Source organism: Chiroxiphia lanceolata, chromosome 2 (genome assembly GCF_009829145.1).
Source record: "Chiroxiphia lanceolata isolate bChiLan1 chromosome 2, bChiLan1.pri, whole genome shotgun sequence".
In the NCBI taxonomy this organism is placed as follows: Eukaryota; Metazoa; Chordata; class Aves; order Passeriformes; family Pipridae; genus Chiroxiphia; species Chiroxiphia lanceolata.
This window is the reverse complement of record NC_045638.1, coordinates 108,244,936-108,261,519: the sequence shown is the minus strand read 5'-3', so window position 1 is coordinate 108,261,519 and position 16,584 is coordinate 108,244,936. Positions and strand designations below refer to the sequence as shown.

The 16,584-nt window shown below is 36.9% G+C and overlaps 1 protein-coding gene across 17 annotated transcripts in view; it reads left to right on the top strand.

The window, feature by feature from the left end:
- LOC116783156 overlaps positions 1–16,584 on the top strand; it is a 288,803-nt gene that overhangs the window by 228,487 nt on the left and 43,732 nt on the right. The window contains exon 7 of one of the 17 annotated variants that reach the window (XR_004355496.1): positions 3,318–3,397. The exons of the other annotated variants lie outside the window; for them this stretch is intronic. The gene's annotated coding sequence lies outside the window, so the exon portion shown is untranslated. Of the gene's footprint in view, positions 1–3,317; positions 3,398–16,584 lie in introns of those variants that run through there. 17 annotated transcript variants of the gene reach the window in all.

Genomic DNA, 16,584 nt, shown 5'->3' with positions numbered 1-16,584 from the left:
AAATTTGGAGTATTGAAAATAATGTAATTCAGAGATATTTTTTCATAATACCCAGCAGTAAATAATTGCTCTTCTGGACCCTTTGTTTGGATTGGTGACAAAAATATATGAATGTGTGAAATTTTGGGAGAGGCCTTAAATTTGTTAGAAGGGCTGTTTCTTTTCCAGCTTGGGGATGCAAGAATATGAACATTAGTACAAGTGATTATAAAAAGATTTCTTGTGGCTTTCACTGTAGCTAAAATGGCATTTTGATTTGCTGAGAGGGTATTTTGCCATAATGGAAGACCTCAGAACTCACGGTAACTTTGCCTGTATATTTTCATTTGTGGTATTTTTGTTTAACTAGTCCTAAATTCAATTCCATTTTCCCTTCTTATGTAGTATTATCTACTGGTCAGCTTTGCTAATTCCTGTGGGTGACTTGTATGGCAAATCTCTTCAGTTTTTTTCTCCTCCAGACTGACTTCCTTTAAGGTGTTAGCACACACATCTACCTTTTCCCAGCAGGAGGTTTCATCAGGAGTTCTTCCTCACTTTGATCACACATTTTATGCTTGCTGACTCAGTTGCTGTGCCCACACATTTAACACACAGCTTTAGTTCAGGTGGCTCAAGCCCCTCCTATGCAGATCTCACCTTGGCCCCTGAAGAATAAAAATAGTCAACAATCATTGAGAGAGCTGATGAGAGAGGGGAAATCCAGCCTTCATTAGTGGATCAGGAGCATGGTCATGGCCCACTGTTTATACTTGAGAAGTCAGGGTCCAAAACCTTGTCTCCCTTCAAGTATCTCTGCCACTAAGCATTCTCTTGGTCTTTCTTTAAGGAAAATGAGATTTCTTTGAGATTCTTTGAAGTTAAATACAAACCTTGGAACCTCCTAATGGGTGTGAAATACACACAGTGCCTTTTTTTGTGCTGTCAGTAGACCTAGGAAAGCCTAACCATATAGAGCCTTAAGCCAATTAAAATGTCCTTAATACACTTTCTGCAAAGCTCACATATGAAATTGTTAGCATATGCATATATGGGTTCTGATCCTGGAGCTGCATCCAGACAGAGAAAGGTCTTGTTTTCAGACATGACAGATTTTGACAGATCTTCGTATGAGCACTTGCAGGGTCAGGCTCTCAGCAAACTTGGCAACTCTTTTCTCCATCCATCCATCTTCCAAACTTGGATAATTTTATTAGTACCTCAGCAGTTGGATGTGAGCATGAAAGAGCTCCTCCTTTCATGCTCTCTTTAACTTTGTAGCCTTAGTAGTTACAGAGACCATTTTCAGAGACTAGTTCTAACTTTAGACTCTTGGATATTCAAACAGTTTTTATGAAAGCAAGAATATCCAAGATTCAAAGCTAAGCACCAAGACTTTTTTTCTTTCTTAAATGTCATAATTTATGCAGTATTCTTACAATAATTATTAGAGGGAGAAGGAAACCTGAAAAGATAGTTTCATACCTTTTAAACAATTTTAAAGCAAGTATTTAAGGCAATTTCCCATTATACCTTTTTTCTTCATTCTATACTTTCTTATTTTCACAAGAATGTGGCAGGTGAAACATAAATTATCGGTCACCTGAAGTAGCTTATGTGAATATTTCAGCAGAAGCAACTCAGCATTTTGGTTCCGTAGAGCTTCAAATTTAGTTTTAAAAGTTAGTCAGACAAGTAACAATAGGATAGTGTATGTAATTTTTTTTTTCTCAAATATCTCCAGACAGTAGTATGTCAGAAATTACAGGAGCTAAGAGCTACAAGCCTCATTTTGGAACAGTACAGCTGTAACTACTGGGGCTTTGGCATTTTCTCAAAATGAATAACTGGATGAGATACTAACTTGCTTCATTTTTACAGTATCTTAAAAACTGTCGTATGTCCAAAGGCTTAGTATTAAGTAGTTTTTCCTGGAACATTGAAGGGAAATTTCATCTAAATTATTTTGTAGTTTAAGCTGATATCTTCAGGATACTGTTTTTATGACGGCATCTTTTATGTCTGAAGTGACTGGATTAGTTTTTATAATATATAGGAAAAATGAACAGCTGATTTACAATTATCTTGTGATTTCTAAAGAGTTTCATTTTTCTAACCCTCTCTGGGTAGAGTTTTAAACAGTATTAACAAAGTTTTTTCTGATCTACTTGAATGCAATTAAGCAAATAATCAGGACAAAAATTCTAGAAAGGATGAGGAAGAAAGGCTTGCTAAAAATGAGTTAAAATATTTTCCAACCTTTTTACAACTGCCCTGCTGGAATCACTGGCAGCTATAATAAATAAAAGAAGTTAAATTATAGAGGGTTTTTTGTGCCAATTCTCTTTTAAGATGATAATATATCCTAAAGATTTTGTATCCTATTAACTCACAATGGTTTTAAAACAAAACAAAAAACTTTTTAGTAAGTGCATCTAATTCTTCTTGAATAGAAACTACACTGTGAAGAAATTCTGTTCTAAGGAAGTTGCTTATGTTACAAAGGGAAACATATGAAAGCCAGCAAATGGCAGATTTACAGGTCTAAATCTGTTCCCCATGTATCACTCTGAAGACTGAATGTGGCAGGGACCTGCTAGAAAATGATGGTGCTGGAATGTACACTCATACATATGTCCCAGTCTCCTTGAGTCTCAGTGACTGTAATGTTCTCTTCATGCTTCTAACAGTAAACAGAGTAGAAACCTTAACTGTTGCAAGATGGTGTTGCCTTTAATGTTGTCTTATGTAGTACAAGAAAAACATCATGTATTTGTCAGCCCAGGTTTACAGGATCTGTGGTACAATCCCTGTTTCCCACTTCAGATGGGTATCAAAACAAAGTCCAAAATGCCAGCATCTAGGAGAAAAGACTCTATTCATATTGATAATGAGACAGACACATGCAACTCTGTGAGGCTTTTTGTCTATTTCTATTAAATATTGAACCATCTGGACGCAACCCTGTGCCGTGTGCTCTGGGATGACCCTGCTTGAGCAGGGAGGTTGGACCAGGTAACCTACTGCTGTTCCTTCCAACCTGACCCATTCTGGGATTCTGTGAATAAAAAGCATGATATTTTTAAATCGGGAAAAAAAATGCAACCAACATTTCATACAAATCTAACGATGTACTTCTTAGGCAGAAGTGGGGAGTGCAGAATAGAAGAGGTAAAAATTGTGCTAGAAAGTGCATAACACCAAGCACTAAGGTTATGTATGGAACATATGCTTTGCTTCATAATTCTTCATCACTGAGGCTTTTTGTTTGTTTTTTAAACTCCTCAGTCCTATTTCTAAATTGTTCTATACTCCTTTCTTTCTTACCTCTTCTGCAGGTTGCCCATGGACTCTTATATCTATATATTTACATATGGACTTGGAGTACTTATATAACAGGCCTTATCCAGAGGAAGAAGTAATTTAAGAAAGAATATATGTGAGGAAGGGAGAGAAGGTGACTTGGAGCATCCCTTCACATGGCAAGACATGGTTTCCTAGAATATGATTTGTTTGGGGACTTTCAGTTTTTTCCCCACACACTGATGCTGTTTCCTGACTGGGTTGTCTTGCTTTAAAGGCACTTGTTAAATTGAGACTCCAAATGTCTGTGATAGAGAGATGCAAGTGTGCTAGACTGGGCCCACTGAATGTACAGATGCCAGACTTATTGGGAGTGACACTGTAAAATTAATATGTACACACTGCAATTTAAAGGATAATATTATGCAAACATTCCTAAGCATGACATGTTAAAAAGTAGCTACATTTTAGACACATCCATTAATATTTTCTCTTGAATATCAAGTACTTCTTCCCACCTGCCATCTCTTCCATGTTTTCACTTGCTATGATGGTTAAATGTCATAAAGCTGTCATAACGCTGTGACTAGGCTTTTTGGTTAGTAGACTCTTGCACAATCTGCATTTATATTGTGCTCAGCATTTTAAAAACAGATTATACATTTCAAGCTGTACCCAAAAGACATATTTTGAATAAGTATTTTTTCCGTTGGGGCAGATTCTGAATTGCTTTTGTTATTTCTAGCATACAGCACTACTGTGTTTTGCCTCTAAACAGTATGGGGGGGGGGGGGAGTGGTTAAATGACTCATTCTGAATCCTCCTTATACTCCCACTTCAGACTTACATTTATGCATGTGATGGTGTCACTCACTTTGGAAAAGAAGCAGCAATTCTAGGTACTCAGGGTTTGCTGGTAGAGGTTTAGTTCACAAGTCACCTTAACCACCATTTTAATAGCACTGTTAAATAAGGATAGTAAATTTCTTCCTCCCTGGAATTTTATCAACAAGTTCACACTCCCATAATCACTGGCAGTGGGTCTTTAAAACTTTAGCTCTGCTGTTTCATATTGGACAAAAAGTATCCATCCTGACTTTTAGGAAGTGTCAAGCATATTTAGGTGATACCCTCCTTCTCCCCTCCGCAGCCTGTCTCTCACAAACATATACATTCTGTTCATCTTAGTTTGTGAACATTATAGCTTCTTAACACCTGGATTTAAATGCTAGAATTCCACACTACAACTAAACAAGCAGATGAATTGCCAAAATCTATAAACAGTCACAGCTCTTGTAGAATCTTGATAACATTTGAAAGTCATTATTTTATTTTTCTGATCATGGCTGTCCATTAATACCATTGTACCTGTGCCCCAAAGTACTATGATTTCTTTTTCCCCATCTGAACAAAAATGACTAAAAATAAGAAGAAAACTTTGGTCGAAGTGGTTTCTTCTTGTTGTTGGTTTGATGGTGCAGAGGCTTGGTGATTTCTTTATAGGCAAACAACTACACACTTTGTTTCCAAGTCTTACTGGAGATTTGAAAACAAGCTCCTATTATAATACCAGCTTTACCTTTTTGATGAATAGTAACAGGAAACTCACAATCTCCATGAGCATCTCGTCTGCAAAGGATAGGAGAGGACTCATATGTTTAATATACTTCACCAAACTGTTCCTTCCCCTCCTACCATCCTTCACAAGGCTTAGCATCACTTTAAATTTAACCAGTGAAGACACTTATTCATATGAGTAGTCCCATCATTTTCATATAGATTTCGTATAGATTAGGAGCTTACATTTGTTTATTGTGAAGTACTGTGTAATATTCTTCATGTTCTATTCTGATGTACAGAAACCATAATTCTAGGCTTCAATTCGTGTGCATTCATTTAGACAAATTAAATAAAAATAATTACAGTTTAAAACCACCACATCAACAGAAAGGAAATCTACAGTGACGGTCAGAAATCTTAATTGGAGACTTAATAAATGAACCAACAGGCTTAGCTATAAGCCTGTAGTTGTAATGGCAACATTATGAAAATAGCACTGGTAATATCATAGCAAGGTATATTAGCATTTGCAGTTTAAGCAGGATAAATATCTTCTTACAGACTTGAAATTATTGAATTTTATCTCTGAACTGAGCAATGCATTTTCTAATGTTTCTCTATTCAAATTTGTTCAAAATGTACTACTCGTCAACCTGCTCATTCTTCTGGGGAAAAAAACAAAGCTACACTGGAAAAAACACACTTCTGAGTAAAATGAAATCAAATTATATATTCTTGCAAACAATTGCACACTATTTATTTAAGATTATTGCAATTATGTACAAATTTGATAGATATATATGCATTTAGGATATAGATTAAAGTTTATTACTTATGTTAAAACTGTTATCTTGATTCAGCAAAACACAAAAGTTTTTTATTATACATATGCTGAAGGTTCTGTTTTTGTGCTCCAATCAGGAATTAGGACTCTTTAGGGACTGATAGCAGGAGAAGTTATAAATTGATAGAAATCTTGACCATTAAGTGCATTAATTACACCTTATATTAGAATAAACAGTAGGTATCTGTGTGGTTAAGTATTTGAATGGAAATTAAATATTCCTAGAAGTTGTTATCAGTATAATAGACATGATTATACAGAGTAAAAGAATTCATGTTAACCATTCTGTCATTTAAATAGTACACCACAGATTTGCTTCCAGGAAATAAGTTCCTTCAAAGCACAGAAATCCGAATTTGGAGAGAAGATAAAAGTGAACAATGATTTACTTTATTCTGTATAGGTTATTATACTACTCTTATCATCGTAATATCTGATTACTTTATGGTGGTGCATTACATTATGGGATTAGCATTTTTTACTTATTGCTCTGCTGTTGCAGGATGAGACCTGTAGACTTGAGGGAAAGAGGAAGAGGAAAGATGTGAAAACTTGCTTGAATATTAACAAATTCTGCATATGGAAATGCTAATTCAGAGGAGGAGAGAGCTGAAATGTTGAAAATTATATCCTGTTAAGTGAAAGAAACACATATACACGTCTTGACTAATACTGCAGAGACTTTTGGAAGTTAAGGCTTGCAAGGGGTTGACATTTGATCCTGGAAGGTTGGTGTCTATTTCAAGAGTAGTTCAGAAAACTGTGACAGATTGTTAAAAGGTATTACAACCTACAAAAAAGGCCAGAATTTTCAAGCACTGGATTTTAATCAACACAATATTTAATTTGGAAAGGAACAAAGTTTCCAAAATATAGTATCCTTATAGCTCTTCTGTGACATTATTCCAAGGCAGAAGTAGTTTTAGAGCCCCTTCCCTTTGGTAAACTCTGCTGGGCCAAACAAGGATTCCTGGGAAACCTGTGACCTTGTGTTCTAACTAAGTGATGCTGGGGAACTACCTAGACAAACTGCATTCAGAATATACTCAAAGTGAGCTTTATAGTGAGATTAAGCAAATGGAATTAAGCTAAAAAATAAAACTGTGTTCAGTGCACAGAAAAAGCAAGAAGCTGAAAATATATAAGTAGTCAGGCTGAGAGGCCTCTGAAAATAAGCAAACACAAGCTAGAGAACTATGGATTAAAAAGAAAATCAAACTATTGAAGGTACTCTTTCTATCAAATAGAAAATGAATTTGATGATATTTTAAAAACCTCTGCAATCCTGGAGTATTTTTGTGTCAGTTTCTTCAGGAAAGTCCAAGAAAAAAATTGTTTTTACAGCAATTATTTAAATGAACAAAATTCCTAAAGAGTTTCTAACTATATATATTTAGAATACCTATGCACAGTATGTGTTAAAAAAATGACCACCTAATTAAATGGATAATTCATCAGTATCAGACTTGAAAATGTATTGATCATTTAATTTTAATTCCTGTCTAACTACCTACGAACCTGTGATCTGAAAAACAGGTCTGAAGCATGTTAAGAAGAGGACGTCCTTGCATTGTTTTTATTGTGTATCACAGGTTATTTTGTAAATGTTGCACCTGTTTTTCTCAAGACCATTGCACAGTTCAGAGTTATGTTGAATAGCAAGTGGGTGTTATATTGCAAGTTTAACCAGAAAAACACAGCGTTTGAGATCCTAGTGTTTACCCTACTGCAAGTTTAATTCAGAAAACCATGTATGACTTGAATTTGGTCCCAGTTATCATATAAAAATTGTGCTGGATTTTTACCCAAATCAGTTTATGCTGAATAATCTTATTTTCTCAAGTCCTGAAAAGGCAAACTACACATTTTCCTAGTAGCAGTAGGCCTTATTTACTGCTTTGACTGACTTGAGTTACTGAAGGGGTCAAATAAGACCAGCTTGACTCAGACTATATTCACATCTGGGCATATTATCAACAGGCAAATGGATCTGTTGTTAAGCATTGTATGTGCACAGTACCTCTAGGAACTCACAGTATGACCTTACCTGAAACTGGAATGGTTGCTGCATACATATTTTTGCAGACTTGATGATTTGCATGGCACAACATGACACCAGCAGCAGAAACTGCTTTCTTGACTGCAGCAACATATCAATTACCTTCCTCTCCAGAAGTGAGTATTTTCTCAGTTGCAGTTTCTTACAGTACTCTGGGGACAATGCTGAAAGCAGAAAAAAGAGGATTACTTCTCAGCTAAAGAACTCTTATTTTTCTGTAACAGCCACTGATCTGTACTAGTCTCTCTTGTGTTCTTTGCTCCAGAACCTAATTCCAAAGAGAACTTCACGGGAGAGAGACAGAGTATGAGAGAGGTGAAGCATTTATTCTGTCATACACTGTACTCAAGAGAGTAAAACATGAATTTCACTGCCAAGCAATATTTTTACAGGGGTTCTTGGACTGCATACATGTTTGTATGTATACACACACTGTAGTATCTACAGAGCAGCTCAGGATGGGCCATACACCTGTAGAACTGTTAGTAACTCCCTAATATCAAAAGTAAATGGGGGCTTGGTCACATTACGTTGACTCAAAAGGCACCAACTTTTTGGAAGGAGTTGCCAACACGAACAAGTTTGTGATATGTAGTTTTTCTCCCACAGAAAAAAAAAAGAGTTTTCAGAATGTGTTGTGTTAGAAAGTCTTGTTTGGCAAAAATGCTATTTCCTATGATAAATTTGGTTTACAAATACTTAATGATTAGAATTTACATTACGGCTGAAAGTGTATACAAATACTATATTCATTTTCTTTATCATTGTTAGGTACTTTTAATGTGTTGCCACATCCTTTGAGAGCAAAGCAGTACTGGTGCTTATTTATTTAGATCGTTGGGGTCTTTCAGGCTCTTCATTAGGCATCCAGATGTTAAGTTATACCCTGAACAAGAAATCACTGATACCATTAAAGGCAGATAGAAGTGGACAAATGGGGAGGAAATTCAGGGAAATAAATAAGAACTATTCATGTCAAAAACAATTTTTTGCCAGGTAGATAAGGAGATAATTTACTGGGAAATGCTCCACGTATATAGGAGAAGCCACTTGGCTATTAATTTGAAACTTCTGCAAGTTGTCAGTAGATACCAGTATAAGATAGTGATCTGAGGTGGGCAATGACATATTGATGGATGTTTTGGCTCATCTTAAAGTTATCTTCACTGTTTAGATCATCTCAAAAGACCTCAATAAAGTGTAGGAGCTTTATTGCATAGTTCTTTATGTTTGCATAGCATCCACTATAGATGGCTTTGTTTTCAGGGCTGCCATACTGAATGAAGCTCTGCATGCTTCCTGGTATTGATAGGAATGGTTCCTCTCATTTCAGTGAGAAGGCTAATTGTAGTACAGGTAATACAAGTGTAAGAGTTTGCATTATAAAGGCCTAGAGACATTATATAGACCATTCTTCTCCCAGAGCATGGAAATAAAAGGTTTACCACAGAACATACTGGATGAGGACATGGTTTCTACATGCTTTGTGCACAGCCTTACATTCTATCAAGTATATGTTGTTCAAATTGATATAGGATATTGGCATTCCTTGTGAAAGTTTATTTCTCTTGAATTAGGAAATATTAGAAAGAAATTCTTTACTGTGAGGGTGGTGAGGCACTGGAACAAGTTGCCCAGAGAAATTGTGAATGACCCATCCCTGGAACTGTTCAAGGCCAGGTTGGATGGAGCTCTGAGGAACCTAGTCTAGTGGGAAGTGTCCCTGCCCATGGCAGGGGACTAGTACTAAGTGATCTTTAAGGTCCCTTCCCTGCCAAACCATTCTATGACTGTATGATTTCACAATCCCATAGTTGCTATCAATCCTCTGAGGACTGAACTAGATTCTCTTGCAGAACTTAGCTGCATTTTAACTAAGGGGACTGTTGTCTACATGTTGCATTCCACTTCTTTCCTCCTCGATAAAAGCTATCCAGAAATGCATTCCAGAAATCTGGTTGCTTGGTTTCATGCTCTACAAGCAATGGTTACCATAGTGTTTTAGAAAAATACCTTTTCAGGAAGCAGAAATGTAATCAAATACAGTCCACTGAAGTTGTGCTGAATGAACCATCTGTTAACAAATTGGAAGTAATACATTTGTAGATTAAATTATTACTAACCTTTAATTTCCCATTACAACCAAGAAAATAGGAAAAAGAGAACATGAGAATATCTTGAGAAATATCCCTTTAGGTACTCTACCCTTTGAATGCACCTCATTACCAATGTCTTGTGACAGTGTTAGAAACTGACTCTGTTCAGCAACCAAACCTCTCTGGAAAGCAAACCAGACAGTTCCCTCCACCCAGACTGAGCACATTTCTGTAGATACTTATCTCTAAGACACTGGAACAATTAATGCCTCCCAGTTTTGAAGCCAGGATGTGCCCAGTAGTGATCAAAACTGTTATATTCATACTGAAATGCTCTTGTCCAAATGTTGCTTTGCATGTTTTTGTTGGAATAAAAAAAATGCAAATTCTTGTCTTTGATCCCAAAGACCTAGGCAATTGTACAAATTTAAAGTAAAATCTCTTTAATGTTCTTAAGTCTATGCAGTCTATGTAAACTAGTAGTTCAGAATTCCAGGTAGAAGTTGAAATAGGACTCAGTACTCTTTGTCCCAATGTGAAACAAGAAATAAAGGTCTTCTATTTATTGCTAGGAAAGATAAAACCACCATCTAGGGACATGACCCTTGTTGGTCCTCTGAAATCTCCTTTGTGCTGTTCAGTCATTCAGTATTGAAAATTTAAAACAAATGACTAACACACTGTGCTATCTGGTTTTGGTTAATGGTCCAACATATTTCATGTTCTTCAATAATCATTCTGTGCTTATTTATAATACCCTTTGTCCAAGTCTGCAGCTTTGACTGTCAAGTGTGAATTAGAACCACCTCTTAAATTCAGGTGTATTTTCAGCTACACCATGGTAATATTGGCTGTGGTGAGGCTCCTGTCTCCCCACCAAGAAAACAATTTGGTATTAACATGAAATTCACAGTGTTTTGTATTAACTGGGACAGCAGATACATGTATTAGCATGAAATTCAGTGAGCCGTGAACTCATGAATCATTGCTGAATTCATTTATTGTATATGTATACATAATGTTTGGCATCTATTTTTATTCAGGAGTTTCTGAGAAAATGCTCTCAGCTAATTTGCCATATCAAAATCTTACAAACATTTTCTCCAGTAAAGAACTTAATTCTGATAGAGATGGGTAATGATCAAGTAACCAAGGATCTGGTAGCTAAGATACTCAACTGATTGCATGAAAACTCATCTCAGTGCTGAGTTGAGTACCCTGTCCTGGTAAGTTGTGAAAAATGCTTGTGTGGAAGACTGGTTGTACACAGGAATATTACCAAAACATGTGAGACAAAAACTAAAGAGATGTCCTTATGTGATTGCACAATGTGAATTTCACATAGTGTGGAACTGTAATTTGCTAAAGAGATAAAGACCTCTGCTCTGAGGAAAGGCTGAGAGAACTGGGATTGTTCAGCCTGGAAAAGAGAAGGCTTTGGGGTGACTGAATTGTGGCCTTCCAGTACCTAAAGGGAGCCTAAAAGAAAGGCAGAGACTATTTGCAAGAGCCTGGAGTGACAGGACAAGGGGGAATGGCTTCAAACTGAAAGAGAGTAGATTTAGATTAGATATTAGGAAGAAATTCTTTGCTGTGAGGGTGGTGAGGCTCTGGCACAGGTTTCCCAGAGAAGCTGTGGAAGCCACATCCCTGGAAGTGTTCAAGACGAGGCTGGATGGGGCTCTAAACAACCTGGTCTAGTGGAACTTGTCCCTGCCCACGACATGGGGGGTTAGAACGGGGTTATCTTTAAGATCCTTTCCAACCCAAACCATTCTCTGATTCTGTGATTTTGAGCCACGTGTACTCTAAATTTTCCAAAAAGCAATCTCATGTAGTTAGCATTGCTTGACTCCAAACATGTTTTCCATTATTCCTGTGAGTTATCGCTTCCAAACAACAAAGTACCTTTTCTGCAATGACACCAGCCACCCACAGTGTGCCTTTTTATCTGTTTGACTTTGTATAGAAAATGCCAATTCATTGAAAACTGCTTGCATTAGCAAAATTTCCTTTTAAAAAAAATATTGGAAAAGGACATTGGAAAAGCTACTGTCTAGATATTTTCAACAGCCAAAGTTAATTTTTGTATTTTAAATAACTTTTCAGGCCTGTAACCTATATTTAATGTATAAATAGTTCCCCTCTCCACAATTCAATAACCTGTAAATTATACATGTATAATGGAAGTAGGAGTTAAGATCCAGAGTCCTCTGCCCTGCCTTTGATCACGCATAGCCTGCTCAATCTTATGAGAAGGCTCCATGCCTTTGATCTCATCTGCTTCCTTCTCTATATTGTTCAGGTTATCTGAGGATGTTGATTATTTTGAAGTGTAAGTTTTCCTCACAAAATTATGCCACTTCAAACTAAAAAAAATTTGAAAGAGTAGCCATTTGTACGAAAAATACTGAAGAAGTCAAAATCCAGACCAAATATTTAAAATATTTTAATGTACAAAGTGTTAATTGCTCCAGTAGAAAAGTACTTTAAAATTTAGATTTGAAGGATTGTGCTGTTTGGAGTGAGATTATTTTGCAGACTTGAGAATTCACAGTAGAGAAATTGAAAAGGCTTATATATAAAACTGTTTCCTGTACAGTTTTAATGATTTTTGCTGCAAACTAATTGATCCTTTAGTCTGCTGAATCAAAACCACACCTTACCTTGGTCTATAATTCACGTTTGTTCTTTTCAACTAAGAGTTATGACCTGACCAGTTTTTTTTTAGCCAACAGAACTCAACCAGCTAGCAATGTAACCCAGCAAAGTGGAAGCATAGGTCCCATATTTTTTTAATTAAATTAACAAAATGTGTGGGGTATTTCTGGATATGGTACATATATATCTACCTGCACAGCATTCTGATGTTTTGGAAAGTACTGCCCAGGTTTGTAGGAATATAAGGACCTAAAGGTATATGTAATGTCCTTCCTGAAATAATTAATCATGTTTCGAAAATGATTATTTTCTCTCTTTGCCCACGAACTCTGGCATATTGAGGTGTAAGACTGTGTCATTTATGGTAGCTGAGGGATAGGTGACACATAACTTGTGTTCTACTGAGGTCTACTTTTGGCTCAAGGCAGCTAAACAAAAATGCTCCTCTTAAATAACATTCTATAAGATGTTTTAAGGTATGAGCAGCCAGTATTCGTTTTAAGGTATGAGCAGCTGGGAAAAGTGTGCATTAAAAACATAAAAACTGTCTATCACTGATGGAAAAATCAATGATACAAAGAATGACCTTCTGACACCCTTTATATACCAGTTATTCAGGCCAAGAATGAGTTCTAGGAAAAATAAGTGCCCCTGGAGGACCTTTGCTACACAACCTGCTGGACGGTGGGGAGCAAGAAGTCATCTGAGCTTTCCACTGAGTTACATCTGTGCAATGCCAGACCCATGAGGATTTTTTGTTCTTGAGCTTGGAGGGGGTTGCTGTTGTGATGTTCTCTACATGTAGGCCTGCAGCTCTACTAAGCATTGCTGCAGTTTTTGGAGGGGAGCATTGGGATGGGAGTTACACTGAGACAACTCTAGGCACTAAGGATGGTGCTAAATCAGGTAATAGTAAAACAGTTTCTGTCTTCAGTTCTGGCTATACTTGTCCTTATCTTGAAGAGGTGCTAGGAAAAGAAGCAGACATTGCTTTTTTTGTCACAAGAGGAAGACATGTAAGGAATTATTTGTTGTTTACTCTCCTTGATAGCTGATGCTCTGTGTGCACTGTCCTTCTACGCTAATGACCAGGAACTATATTAAGTTATCTTTGGATTTTAATTTTCAAAGGTAGGGGCCAAGTTGGTGCAAACTGTGTGGATGGTATTTAGAAATCATCTAATTCAAGGTAATACTTATGATTCAGTGCAATGTACTTAACACTGAGCAATGTCAGGTATTCTATGCTCTGTACAGTAATGACAAATTGTTTATGAAAGCAAGTTAACCTTTAGTTCCTTTGGCTCTAGTACTGGTAAAAACATTTAACTGCCATGTTACTTAGGGAGTTTGAAGAGTGATGTGCTAAAAGCTTTTAAATTTGGGGGGGAAATGATGCTCCAGATTTTTTTTCATCTGCTGAATGGTGATGATAATGCTCAGTCATATTTGTACTTAGATCTGGAAGAGACAAACGAGGTAAAGCGAATGCACAAAGTGTTTTTCTGTGTCTAAGACTGGGTGTATATGTATACTGAATGTTTTACCTCTTGCTGTGAATTTATTTAATGTTTCTGGAGTGACAGTGGTGAAGTAAAAGGGAGCTGAAACATGTATGTTGAAGAAAATGTCTGTGGCAAAACTCTTCCTAGCATCAGGTTTGGTTTGATATAACACCACAGCATTTTTACCTGTCTGAGTCACTGTGTCGTTGTTTGTGGAGAAAGTGCCATATCTTTTTGTGCCTGTAATAGACCAAGCTTTTTTAAGATATGGGAAATGGTGATTCAGACTGGATTTTGCTTGGGCCTTGCTATGAACTCCTCTCTGGACTCCTCCAGCACTGCAGCCGTGCTGCTTACTCTACAAGTGTGCTTCCCTGTGAAGAACAGAAGGGTATCTCCTTTTTGTTCTGAGTTCTTTATACTGTGCAAGAGTTACTGGAAAAGGCTCATCTGAATTTTCAGTATCTGTTTCAATTCATTATATTTGTACCCTTTGATATTTATGAGTATCTGCACTCTTAAGGGAAGAGCTAATCTTAAAACATCCATGAATAAGGCTTTGCTTGCAGGAACAAGAGTATCGGATGTGCACTATTCAGTTTTTGTTGCTATTTATTTTTAATTTTCTTTCTCCAGTAGCAAAGCAGAAAGAAGGTTGTGAAGATCAGGTGCCCAACCATACAGACCAAGTGACCAAAAACTTAAATAAGTTGCAGACAACACAGTGAAAAGTTTCAAGAAGGAATTTAAAACAAAAATGTTCATGAAAATTTCAGAAAGGAGAAAATTACACTTAAATTTGTGATGAGTGACATCTCTGGCTCTTACCATAGAGCATCTTGCTTAAGTCTCTTAATTCAGTGCTGTTAACCTTAAGGCAGAAAAAAACAGAAGGCATAGTGCCATTTGAAGATAAAATTAAAGTAACAAACAGATGATAAATTTTAATTTGCATGCATTTTACAAATAATTTTTGTCACCTCTATATACTAGGGACTTCAGGAATGTAATCTGCAGAGCAGGACCATTTTATTCTAGTGTTATGCTGTGCAATATAGTATGTTAAAGTTATCCAGAAATGTGCAATATATCCACCACTTGCATGTCCTCATTGCTTTGTGTGTTTTCAGCTTTTAACTTGTAGTTTTATACTTTTAAGCTTGCTAATTTTGTTTTCCTGTTCAAGAAAAACCATGTGAAAGAGCAGATTCCCATCATCCCTGTAACTTCACTCTGACACTGTTGCTGTGTTTCTTTCCCATTCTCTCTCAGGTTTGCTCTCATGTCTTGTGTGGATTGCCATTGCCCAGGGAAGGTTCTGATTTTTTTCTTTCCAGTTGATTTGCAAACTACCTCTGAAGCTAAGAAGATTGGGCTGATGGTTGTTCTGTGGGAGTTGAGTACAGGCATAGAAACCATGTTCGTCTGTGAACAGAAACCCTCAGCCCAGCCCAGATTTCCTGTCCTCTTTGCGTTCCCCTTTCTTCCTCCTGAGCAGAGGAAGGATTGGTGGGTGTCCTCTTCTCCCATGGAGAGGCTGGTCCTGTGCAGCCTCCTTCCTCCCTGCCAGTTGTGGATGAAGAGAGCCAGGCGCTCCCACAGATATATCTTTTTAGTTCCTTTTGTGTTGCCCCTGTATTAGTTCATAGGCAAAGCACTCTGAGGTTCGTCTACATCTCTAATTGTTGTCAGACACATATGCAAGTGATTTTTTTAACAGCTTTTTAACATCCTTCTTAAATATTGGTGAAGTCAGTACTCATTATTGAGGGCTAGCCACATGTTGAAGTGTTTTTCCACACATGGAAAATAAAAAAGACTGTGTAGGATGCTGTGCCTATCATCCCTCAAAAGCTGCTGCTCGAATTTGCCCTGCTCAGACTATCTATTATTTGTAATTAGTGGCAAACACCCTTCTGAGATCTGAAAGTCAGACTGGTCCCTTGTCCTTTTCACATACCATCGCTGATAATAATAGTAGTAAATTTGAACAGGATATGAATTCATTGCTGTTTAGTTGGAGGCTTCTGCTCAATTCTGATGAAACCATTATTTTTCACAGTGATGCAAAATGCACCTGGGTTTGTAGGTTTCACCCTTGTGAGGGGTTCTGTTGGAGACACTGATGTATTATGGCCTGAACATTTTTATGGTTGATGATAAAATGTAAGGTGGAATGAACTGGAGTCCCATGTACCCTGTTAGAAAAAAAATGTGAAACTCTAGTCCGTTTGCTCAAATCAACAAGAAGTCTACTAAAACAGTTTCTACATAATTGTTAATGAAAGACATTTGGCTGTCTGAGTTTTATGAGCCTGAAGAAATTAATTTATTTTTAAATAATGTCTAAGATATATTATTAAATCTCAAAGTTATTTATGGGAGAATCCACCTATGTTTCATTTTATGGCTGAGGCATAATTACATTCAGAGTTTGCTTGTGGTCCTTGGAAGTCAGTGTGATCCCTGTGATCTTGTGGCAAGAGGCTGGAGTGATAAGCATCATTTCCACTTACTGGTAGCACCTACTGAGCCATCTTTAGCTCATAGGAAAACAAAAAAGTTTCTGGACTCAAA